The 11,663-nt window shown below is 41.1% G+C and overlaps 1 pseudogene; it reads left to right on the forward strand.

Annotated features, from left to right (window-relative positions):
* The first annotated feature begins 6,601 nt into the window (after positions 1-6,601).
* LOC129651679 (programmed cell death protein 10-like) lies at positions 6,602-7,633 on the forward strand (annotated as a pseudogene).
* The last annotated feature ends 4,030 nt before the right edge of the window (positions 7,634-11,663 follow it).

An 11,663-nucleotide genomic window follows, 5' to 3' on the forward strand; every position in this document is an offset into this window, starting at 1 on the left:
TATTGGTTCTATTCCCCACATTGTACGGTATATCCTTGAGCCTGTCTTCAGTTCAGTTCAGTCCAGTCGCTCAGTCGTGTCCTACTCTTTGTGACCCCATGAATCGCAGCACACCAGGTCTCCTGCTCCATCACCAACTCCCGGAGTTTACCCAAACTCATGTCCATTGAGTCGATGATGCCATCCAGCCATCTCATCCTCTGTCGTCCCCTTCTCCTCCTGCTCTCAATCTTTCCCAGCATCAGGGTCTTTTCAAATGAGTCAACTCTTCCCATGAGGTGGCCAAAGTATTGGAGTTTCAGCTTCAACATCAGTCCTTGCAATGAACACCCAGGACTGATCTCTTTTAGAATGGACTGGTTGGATCTCCTTGCAGTCCAAGGGACTCTCAAGAGTCTTCTCCAACACCACAGTTCAAAAGTATCAATTTTTCGGTGCTCAGCTTTCTTTATAGTCCAACTCTCACATCCATACATGACCACTGGAAAAACCATAGCCTTGACAAGACGAACCTTTGTTGGCTAAGTAGTCTCTGCTTTTTAATATGCTGTCTAGGTTGGTCATAACTTTCCTTCCAAGGAGTAAGTGTCTTTTAATTTCATGGCTGCAATCACCATCTGCAGTGATTTTGGAGCCCAAAAAAATAAAGTCTGACACTGTTTCCACTGTTTTCCTATCTATTTGCCATGAAGTGATGGGACCAGATGCCTTGATCTTCGTTTTCTGAATGTTGAGCTTTAAGCCAACTTTTTAACTCTCCTCTTTCACTTTCATCAAGAGGCTTTTAGTTCCTCTTCACTTTCTGCCATAAGGGTGGTGTCATATGCATATCTGAAGTTACTGAAATATCTCCCGGCAATCTTGATTCCAGCTTGTGCTTCCTCCAGCCCAGCGTTTCTCATGATGTACTCTGCATATAAGTTAAATAAACAGGGTGACAATATACAGCCTTGACATACTCCTTTTCCTATTTGGAACCAGTCTGTTGTTCCATGTCCAGTTCTAACTGTTGCTTCCTAACCTGCATACAGGTTTCTCAAGAGGCAGATCAGGTGGTCTGATATTCACATCTCTTTTAGAATTTTCCACAGTTTATTGTGACCCACACAGTCAAAGGCTTTGGCATAGTCAATAAAGCAGAAATAGATGTTTTTCTGGAACTGTCTTGCTTTTTCCATGATCCAGCGGATGTTGGCAATTTGATCTCTGGTTCCTCTGCCTTTTCTAAAACCAGCTTGAATATCTGGAAGTTCACAGTTCACGTATTGTTGAAGCCTGGCTTGGAGAATTTTAAGCATCACTTTATTAGTGTGTGCGATGAGTGCAATTGTGTGGTAGTTTGAGCATTCTTTGTCATTGCCTTTCTTTGGGATTGGAATGAAAACTGACCTTTTCCAGTCCTGTGGCCACTGCTGAGTTTTCCAAGTTTGCTGGCATATTGAGTGCAGCACTTTCACAGCATCATCTTCCAGGATTTGGAATAGTTTAACTGGAATTCCATCACCTCCACTAGCTTTGTTCAAAGTGATGCTTTCTAAGGCCCACTCGACTTCACATTCCAGGATATCTGGCTCTAGGTCAGTGATCACACCATCGTGATTATCTGGGTCATGAAGATCTTTTTTGTACAGTTCTTCTGTGTATTCTTGCCACCTCTTCTTAATATCTTCTGCTTCTGTTAGGTCCATACCATTTCTGTCCTTTATCGAGCCCATCTGTGCATGAAATGTTCCCTTAGTATCTCTCATTTTCTTATCTTAGCATCCAATAATTTGTACTTCTCAACCCCACCCCGACCCCTACATTGCTCCTCACCCCAACATAACCACCATTTGTTCTCTGTATCTGTAAGTCTTCTGCTCTTTTGGTATATTTGCTAGTTTGTAGTATATTTTAGATTCCACATATAAGTGATATCAGATCAGATCAGTCACTCAGTTGTGTCCAATATCATATAGTATTTGTCTTTTGTTGTTGTTCAGTCACCCAGCGTATCCGACTCTTTGCAACCCCGTGGACTGCCGCACACCAGGTCTCTCAGTTCCTCACCATCTCCTGAAATTTGCCCATGTTCATTGCATTGGTGATGCCATCCAGCCATCTCATCCTCTGACACCTTCTTCTCCTTCTGCCTTCAATCTTTCCCAGCATCAGGGACTTTTCCAATGAGTCAGCTGTTCACATCAGAAGACCAAAATACTGGAGTTTCATCTTCAGCATCATTCCTTCTAATGAGTATTCAGGGTTGATTACCCTGAAGTTGACTGATTTGACCCCCTTGCTCTCCAAGGGACTCTCAGGAGTCTTTCCCAGCACCACAGTTCGAAGGCATCAATTCTTCAGCGCTCATCCTTCTTTATGGTCCTGCTCTCATAACTGTAAGTGACCCCTGGGAAAATCATAGCCTTGACTCCACGGACATTTGTCGCCCAAGTTATGTCTCTGTTTTTAAACACTCTGTCTAGGTTTGGCAGCTTTCCTGCCAAGAAGCAAATGTCTTCTGATTTCATGGCTGCAGTCACCATGCTCAGTGATTTTAGAGCCCAAGAAGAGGAAATCTGCCACTACTTCTACCTTTTCCTCCTCTATTTGCCGTGAAGTAATGGAGCCAGATGCCATGATCTGAGTTTTTTAATGTTTAATTTTAAGCCAGATCTTTCACTCTTCTCCTTCACCCTCATCAAAAGGCACTTTAGTTCCTCTTCACTTTCTGCCATTAGAGTGGTACCATCCGCATATCTGAGGTTGTTGATGTTTCTCCCACCTATCTTGATTCCAGCTTGTAACTCATCCAGCCTGGCATTTCTCACTATGTTCTCGGTGTATAGATTAAACAAACAGGGTGACAGCAGACAGCCCTGCGGTATTTGTTTCTCAATCTTGAACCAATCAGTTGTTCTATACAGGGTTCTAACTGTTGCCTCTTAACCTGCATACAGATTTCTCAGGAGACAGGTAAGATGTCAGGTATTTCCATCTCTTTAAGAGCTTTCCACAGTTTATTATGATCTACACAGTCAAAGGCTTGGCATAGTCGATTAAACAGAGGTAGATGTGTTTCTGAAATTCCTTTGTTTTCTCTATGATCCAGCAAATCCTGGCAAAATGACCTCTGATTACTCTTCCTTTTCTAAACCCAGCTTGGACATCTGGAAGTTCTTGGTTCCAATAATGCTAAAGTCTAGCATGCAAGATTTTAAGCATGACCTCACTAGCATGGAAGATGAGTACAATTGTCCGATGGTTAGCACATTCTTTAGTACTACCCTTCATGGGAATTGGGATGAGGATTGGCCTATTCCAATCTTGTGGCCACTGCTGAGTCTTCCAAATTTGTTGACATAATGAATGCAACACCTTGATGGCATCATCCTTTAGGGTTTTAAATAGTTCTATTGGAATTCCCTCACATCCACTAGCTTTATTACCAGCAGTGCTTCCTAAGGCCCACTTGACTTTGCTCTTCAGATGTCTGGCTCTGGGTGGCTGACCACACCATTGAAGTAATCCAGTTCATTTGGATCTTTTTTGTACAGTTCTTCCATGTATTCTTTCCATCTCTTCTTGATCTCTTCAGCATCTACTAGGTCTCTATAATTTATGTCCTTTATCATGCTCATCTTTGGGCAAAATGCTCCTTTGATATCTCCAACTTTCCTGAAGAGATCTCTAGTCTTTCGCCTTCTGTTGTTTTCTTCTAGTTCTATACACTGTTCACTGAAGAAGGCCTTCTTGTCTCTCTGTGCTGTTCTTTGGAAATCTGTGTTTAGTTTGATATACCTTTCCCTTTCTCCCTTGCTTTTCACTTCTCTTCTTTTTTTAACTGTTTGTAAGACCTCCTCAGATAACCACTTTGCCTTCTTGCTTTTCTTTTTCTTTGGGATGGTTTTGTTTGCTGCCTCCTATACAATATTACAGACTTCTATCCATAGTTCCTCAGGCACACTCTTAACTGGATCTAATCCCTTGAATCTATTCATTACCTCCACTGCATATTCATAGGGGATTTGGTTGAAGTCATACCTGGCTGTCCTAGTGGTTTCCCCCACTTTCTTTAGTTTAAGAATGAATTTTGCTATGAGAAGCTGGTGATCTAAGCCACAGTCAGCTCCAGGTCTTGTTTTTGCTGACTGTATACAACTTCTCCATTTTCAGGTACAAAGAATGTAATCAATTTGATTTTGATATTGGCCAAATGGTGATGTCCATGTGTAAGTCATCTCTTGTGTGGTTGAAAAGGGTATTTGCTATGACCAATGCATTCTCTTGGCAGAATTCAGTTAGCCTTTGCCCTGCTTCATTTTGTTCTCCAGGGCCAAACTGGAGAACAGGTATCTCTTGACCTCCTACTTTTGCATTCCAACCCCCAGTGATGAATAGAACATCTTTTTTTGGTGCTAGTTCTAGGAGATCTTAATAGGTCTTCTAGGTCTTCATAGAACTGATCAACTTCAGCTTCTTTTGCATTAATGGTTGGGGCATAGACTTGAATTACTGTGATGTTGAATGGCTTGCCTTGGAAACAAATGGAGATCTTTGTGTCATTTTTGAGGTTGCATCCAAATACTGCATTTTAGACTCTTTTGTTGATTATGAGAGCTACCTCATTTCTTCTATGGGATTCTTGCCACAGTAGTAGATATAATGGTCATATGAATTAAATTTGCCCATTCCTGTCCGTTTTAGTTCACTGATTCCTAAGATGCCTATGTTTATTCTTACCATCTCCTGCTTGACCACGTGCAATTTACCTAGATTCATGGCCCTAGCATTCCAGGTTCCTATGCAATACTGTTCTTAAAGCATTGGATTTTACTTTCATCGCCAGAATTACCCATAGCTGAGCATCATTTCTGCTTTGGCCCAGCCTCTTCATTCTTTCTGAAGCTATTTAGTAGTTTTCTTTTGCTCTTCCTGGGTTTCTGTGATAGCTCAGTTGCTAAAAAATCCACCTACAATGCGGGAGACCTGGGTTCGATCCCTGGGTTGGAAAGATCCCCTGGAGAAGGGGAAGACTACCCACTCCAGTATTCTAGCCTGGAGAATTCCATGGACTACAGTCCATGAGGTTGCAAAGAGTCAGACACCACTGAATGACTTTCACTTCGCTCTTCCCCAGTAGCATGCTGGACACCTTCAGACCAGGGGGACTCGTCTTCAGTGTCATATCTTTTTGTCCTTTTTCACAGTTCATGAGGTTCTCACGGCAAATATACGCCTCCATTGGATCACGTTTTGTCAGAATTCTCTGCTATGACCCATCTGTCTCGGGTGGCCCTGCACGGCATGGCTCATAGCTTCACTGAGTTACATAAGCCCCTTCACCATGACAGGGCAGTGACCCGTGAAGGGGTATTTGTCTTTAACCAGTTTTAATTCTCTTTCAAGAGCATGCAGGAGTATGGTTGACAATGTAGTCACAGCTTATACCTCTGAGAATGTGAAAGTGTTGAAATAACAAATTGTCATTTTTCAGTGACAACTATGTTACCTCCAACTTTTTAGTAATGCTGTTTCAAAATTTCCCTCATGTAATTCAAGACTGTTGGTTTTATCTTGATTTTCTCCACGGATCTTAAGACAGCTGTTCATTTTAATAGAACTTGAGGTCTTTGAACCCTGAAAACATTTGTACATTTTTTAAAAAGTTTATGTCTGTCTTTGCATTCCCAAAACTAAAATATAAATAATTTAATCTTATTTCTATAGTAAATGCTTTATTATAGTCATCAATATTTACATTTCTGAGACTTATTAGTCACCCAGAAACATACACACATACTTTCTCAGTGTTGAATGTTTTCACATTTAATAACTTCTAAACCAGTTTTTGGAACCTATCACAAACTGTTGTGCTAAGTTATATACGAAAGTGTTAGTTGCTTAGTCACGTCTGACTCTTTGCCACCCTGTGAACTGTAGCTCACCAAGCTCCTCTGTCCATGGGATTCTCCAGGCAAGAATACTGGAGTGGATTGCCATTCCCTTCTCCAGGGATCTTTTCAACCGAGGGATCAAACCTGGGTCTCCTTCATTGCAGGCAGATTCTTTACCATTTAAGCCACCAGGGAAGCCCAAGTTATATATATGCATGAATCTAATTTCTTCACTATTAGAATATAAGCAAACTGAGAAGTACTGTCCTATACTGTACTTTAAAATAAAAGAATGAACATGTATTCATTTGAGCATAAAAGAATATTCATTTATCAAAAAATATACATTCTAGATGATTTTTTGACAATATTTGGAGAACTCTTTTATAAAAATTTGAGAGCATCCAAAAATAAAAATATAAAATTTACCTTTCTTTTGAAACAAATTATTTTGTGTTACTTAAAAACTTAAGTTATAAAAGATTTAAATCAGTGTCTTAGTTTATTCAAGACAATAGATGTCCATGTTGATTACCCTTATATGCTGTTATTTGATTGCTCAGTCACGTCTGATTCTTTGAGACCCCATGGACTGCAGCACACCAGGTTTCTCTATCCTTCACCACCATCTCCCACTTATACATTCAGAAAAAAATTCAGAAATGTCAATTTTAGGGTTCCTCTAGGGTCTGTCCGGCATTGCCAGAGTGAATTGATCAGGGAGTTGAAGAGGGCTTCAAAGGTGGCAAGTGAAGTCAGTACCTCAGTAACCGGTCAGTATATGTTTTGTGCTTTATTCTTTTATCACCAAAAAGAGAAGAAAGACTGCTGTGAATGAAGATTCCTCTGCATTTTAGCACTGCTTTTTCTACTGTAGTTGGCTTTTGAATGAGGATGACAATGGAAGAGATGAAGAATGAAGCTGAGACCACTTCTATGGTTTCTCTGCCCCTCTATGCAGTCATGTATCCTGTGTTTAATGAGCTAGAACTAGTAAATCTGTCTGCAGCTCAGACATTGAGAGCAGCTTTCATTAAGGCTGAAAAAGAAAATCCAGGACTCACACAAGACATAATTATGAGAATTTTAGAGGAAAAAAAGTGTAGAAGTCAACTTCACAGAATCCCTACTTCAAATGACAGCTGGTGATGTAGAAGAGTATATGATTGAACGATCAAAGCCAGAATTTCAGGACCTAAACGAAAAGGCACAAGCACTTAAACAAATTCTCAGTAAGATCCCAGATGAAATCAACGACAGAGTGAGGTTTCTGCAGACAATCAAGGATATAGCTAGTGCAATAAAAGAACTTCTTGATACAGTAAACTATGTCTTCAAGAAATATCAATACCAGAACCGCAGGGCACTTGAACACCAAAAGAAAGAATTCGTAAAGTGCTCCAAAAGTTTCAGTGATACTCTGAAAACCTATTTTAAAGATGGCAAGGCAATAAATGTTTTCATAAGTGCCAACAGACTAATTCATCAAACCAACTTGATACTTCAGACCTTCAAAACTGTGGCCTGAGAGTTGTATATGTTAAGAGACATAGTTCTCAGTGGCATCATTGGACTGCTTTTATCTGTAAATTTTAAAGTTTGACTGTATAAACTATCAGTCCCTCCTGAAGGGATCTAATAACCCAGGATGTTGAATGGGATTATTGCCATCTTACACCACATTTTTGTAAAATGTAGCTTAATCATAATCTCACACTGAAGATTTTGCATCACTTTTGCTATTATCATTCTTTTAAGAATTATAAGCCAAAAGAATTTATGCCTTAGTGTGTCATTATATAACGTTCTTTAAAAGAATTGTAAATATTGGTATTTGTTTCTGACATTTTAACCTGAAAGTGATATGCTGCAAGATAATGTATTTAACAATATTTGGTGGCAAATATTCAATAAATAGTTTACATCTGTTAAACATTTCTTTACTTGAAAAAAATGCATATATATATATGTGAATATATATATGATCAGAAGACCAAGACAACTTGGTGTAATGTCTGCTGCTGCTGCTAAGTCACATCAGTTGTGTCCGACTCTGTGCGACCCCATCGATGGCAGCCCCCAGGCTTCTGTCCTGGGATTCTCCAGGCAAGAACACTGGAGTGGGTTGCCATTTTCTTCTCCAGTGCATGAAAGTAAAAAGTGAAAGTGAAGTTGCTCAGTCGTGTCTGACTCTTCGCAACCCCATAGACTGTAGCCTAGCAGGCTCCTCCGTCCATGGGATTTTCCAGGCAAGAGTACTGGAGTGGGTTGCCATTGCCTACTCTGGTATAATGTCTAAAGAACTTCTAACGGAGGCTTATTAGCAGTTTATCGGGTAATAAAGCTACAAGAATTCCTATATTTTTGTCCTTAATCACTCTGGGCAAAAAGTAGTTAATGGAGATATTTTTGTTAGTTACGGTATTTGAGATACTGAGTATTTTTCCAACCTTTGTTTTAAGAGACTTAGGAGAAGCAGATGGCAGTTTATAGTGTCTTCACATTCTACATGTCTATACAGAGCCATGTTTGAGCTCTGTGACAATGTAAGATTAAGTCTTTCTGGCATGCTGGGCCGTAATAAGCTTTGTGTCTTTTTTCCATAAATAGCCACAACTAATAGTAATTTTTTTTTAATTTTATTTTATTTTTACACTCTACATAATTGTATTAGTTTTGCCAAATATCAAAATGAATCTGCCACAGGTATACATGTGTTCCCCATCCTGAACCCTCCTCCCTCCTCCCTCCCCATACCATCCCTCTGGGTCGTCCCAGTGCACTAGCCCCAAGCATCCAGTATCGTGCATCGAACCTGGACTGGCAACTCATTTCATACATGATATTTTACATGTTTCAATGCCATTCTCCCAAATCTTCCCACCCTTTCCCTCTGCAACAGAGTCCATAAGACTGTTCTATACATCAGTGTCTCTTTTGCTGTCTCGTACACAGGGTTACTGTTACCATCTTTCTAAATTCCATATAGATGCGTTAGTATACAGTATTGGTGTTTTTCTTTCTGGCTTACTTCACTCTGTATAATAGGCTCCAGTTTCATCCGCCTCATTAGAACTGATTCAAATGTATTCTTTTTAATGGCTGAGTAATACTCCATTGTGTATATGTACCACAGCTTTCTTATCCATTCATCTGCTGATGGACGTCTAGGTTGCTTCCATGTCCTGGCTATTATAAACAGTGCTGCGATGAACATTGGGGTACACGTGTCTCTTTCCCTTCTGGTTTCCTCAGTGTGTATGCCCAGCAGTGGGATTGCTGGATCATAAGGCAGTTCTATTTCCAGTTTTTTAAGGAATCTCCACACTGTTCTCCATAGTGGCTGCACTAGTTTGCATTCCCACCAACAGTGTAAGAGCGTTCCCTTTTCTCCACACCGTCTCCAGCATTTATTATTTGTAGACTTTTGGATCGCAGCCATTCTGACTGGTGTGAAATGGTACCTCATAATGGTTTTGATTTGCATTTCTCTGATAATGAGTGATGTTGAGCATCTTTTCATGTGTTTGTTAGCCATCTGTATGTCTTCTTTGGAGAAATGTCTATTTAGTTCTTTGGCCCATTTTTTGATTGGGTCATTTATTTTTCTGGAGTTGAGCTGTAGGAGTTGCTTGCATATTTTTGAGATTAGTTGTTCGTCAGTTGCTTCATTTGCTATTATTTTCTCTCCATGCTAGTTGGTTTGAAATTGTCATGAGTGTTAATATTATATACACTCTTTAAATATGTACAGTTTTGTTTCACCATAGAGAAGTTCTAAGGAAATTATGTATCAAGTATTCATGTTAAGTGATTTCATTTTTCAACTATGATAAAATAAAGGAAAAAAAATCAGAAAAATAAAAAAGAAATGTCCGTTTTAACATTATCTTCAGAGTATGGTGTTAGAGTAAGCAAAAGTGCTGTAACAAAGAAACCCCAGGAGGTACAATGGTTCAAGTGCAATAGAATTAGTCTCCTCACTTGTGTAATAGTCCTGGTTATTGCAACTCTGATGTTTGTTCTCCAGGAGGTAACTCAGGAACCCAGACACTTTCCATCTTTGTGGCTCTTAGGGGCTCACTGTAACCAGACTGTGGAAGTGGGACAAGGGGCAGAAGATTTACACTTATTTCTATAAAGGTACTTCCACTCATAAGCCATCAGCTAAATTCAGTCACAATAATCACATCTACCCTGAGGCACGCTGGGAAATGTAGTCTAACCACTACCATTTGGGAGGGGAAATCAATTTTCTGTGAATAGCTAGAGTTCCAGCAGGCCATGGCACCTGACTCCAGTACTCTTGCCTGGAAAATCCCATGGACAGAGGAGCCTGGTGGGCTGCAGTCCATGGAGTCGCTAAGAATCAGACATGGCTGAGCGACTTCACTTTCACTTTTCACTTTCATGCATTGAAGGAAATGGCAACCCGCTCCAGTGTGTTCTTGCCTGGAGAATCCCAGGGACGGGGGAGCCTGGTGGGCTGCCATTTCTGGGGTTGCACAGAGTCAGACACAACTGAAGCAACTTAGCAGCAGCAGCAGCATCCAGCTACATCAGAAGACACCTGGTGGCTCAGACAGTAAAAAAACCACCTGACAATGCAGGAGACGTGGGTTCAATCCCTGGGTTGGGATGATCCCTTGGAGAAGGAAATGGCAACCCACTCCAGTGTTCTTGCCTGGAAAATCCCATGGACAGAGGAACCTAGTAGGCTACAGTCCATGGGATCATGAAGGGTCGGAGAAGACTGAGAGACTAACACTTTCTGGCTACATCATGTCAGACAACTACACACAATTACAGTGATGTGGGAGACTATTTTCTAGGTTTGAAAGTTACTCAGATTAGGATTTACATGAGCCTTTCACTTTGCAGATTTGAGTCCGGGACACTAAGTTTGCTTTCACTATTGGAACAGCTACAGCTAAGTCGCTTCAGCCGTGTCCAACTCTGTGCGATTCCACAGACGGCAGCCCACCAGGCTCGTCCATTCCTGGGATTCTCCAGGCAAGAACACTGTTGGAATAGAGATGTGTATTATGGAGGGACACATGTGCATGTGTGCTCAGTCACTTCAGTCGTGTCTGACTCTGCAACCCTATGGACTGTAGCCCGCCAGGCTCCTCTGTCCACAGGATTCTCCAGGCAAGAAGATTGAAGTGGGTTGCTATGCCCTCTCCAGGTGATATTCACCACCCAGGGATTGGACCCACAGCTCTTATGTCTCCTGCATTGGCACAGGCAGATGCAAAACTAGAGCTACCAAGATTGCCACTTTCTGGTAAGAGGGATTGCTGCCACCTGGAGGATGAACACCAGCGTGAAAATCCAATTTTGGGGAAGCTCAGAACAGTTGTGTAAATGCTGGCTCTTCTCTTATGCTTTAAAATTTGAACTTCATGTAAAATGGTACACAGGCACAAAGCCTTTTCCTTCCTAAACTGTACCCAAGCAACCTGAAGTTGGTCCAGGACTAATCTATTTCTTTCCCTTAGAAGAAATAGATCAAGTTCACAGAAATATAATAATGAGCCAAGTCAAGCTGAGAGGGAAAAAGCTTTGAGTGCTAGTTCTAAGGCTTTGCTGTGGGGCTTTGAAATCTTCACATTAGGACCTGGGGCCTCCCTCATAGCTCAGTTGGTAAAGAACCTGCTTGCAATGCAGGAGACCTGGGTTTGATTCCTGGGTCTGGAAGATCCCCTGAAGAAGGAAATGGCAACCCACTCCAGCATTCTTGCCTGGAGAATCCCATGGACAGAGGAGCCTGGAGGGCTACAGTCC

This window comes from Bubalus kerabau, chromosome 4 (assembly GCF_029407905.1).
Source record: "Bubalus kerabau isolate K-KA32 ecotype Philippines breed swamp buffalo chromosome 4, PCC_UOA_SB_1v2, whole genome shotgun sequence".
In the NCBI taxonomy this organism is placed as follows: Eukaryota; Metazoa; Chordata; class Mammalia; order Artiodactyla; family Bovidae; genus Bubalus; species Bubalus kerabau.